The sequence below is a fragment of the Camelina sativa genome, chromosome 10 (genome assembly GCF_000633955.1).
Source record: "Camelina sativa cultivar DH55 chromosome 10, Cs, whole genome shotgun sequence".
Taxonomy (NCBI): domain Eukaryota; kingdom Viridiplantae; phylum Streptophyta; class Magnoliopsida; order Brassicales; family Brassicaceae; genus Camelina; species Camelina sativa.
Genome location: NC_025694.1, coordinates 21,197,491 through 21,197,914, shown reverse-complemented (window position 1 = coordinate 21,197,914; position 424 = coordinate 21,197,491).

The following is a 424-nucleotide window of genomic DNA, read 5'->3' as shown; positions in this document are numbered from 1 at the left end:
AGGGAGGCCATTCTTAGCCACTGTTGGAGCTGTTATAGATGTTAAGGTCTTGTGACCTTGAACATTGCTGAGGGGATAACGATGAAGTTTAACATCTACAACCCAACCAACCTACCCACCATTGATGATCAACCTTTCACTATCAAGGACAAAGGAGGTCATGAAGTTTTAAGTGAAGTGGCAACCCCAAGGGCTAAGCTCTCTTTACAAGAGGAATCAATGGAAAAGCTCAAGGGTTCAGTTTAAAAGCTGACTGAATTGGTGAAGGATCTCCAAGTCAAGCTAAACAAGAGGTCTTTGAGGAAGGCAAGACCAAGGCTCAAAATTAAGAAGAAATATGGTTTGTGTGTTAAGGGTGAAGTGATCAAGAATCAACTTCTCAGTGATCAAGAGGTGCCAGGGAGGATTTCATCACCTCCTTGGT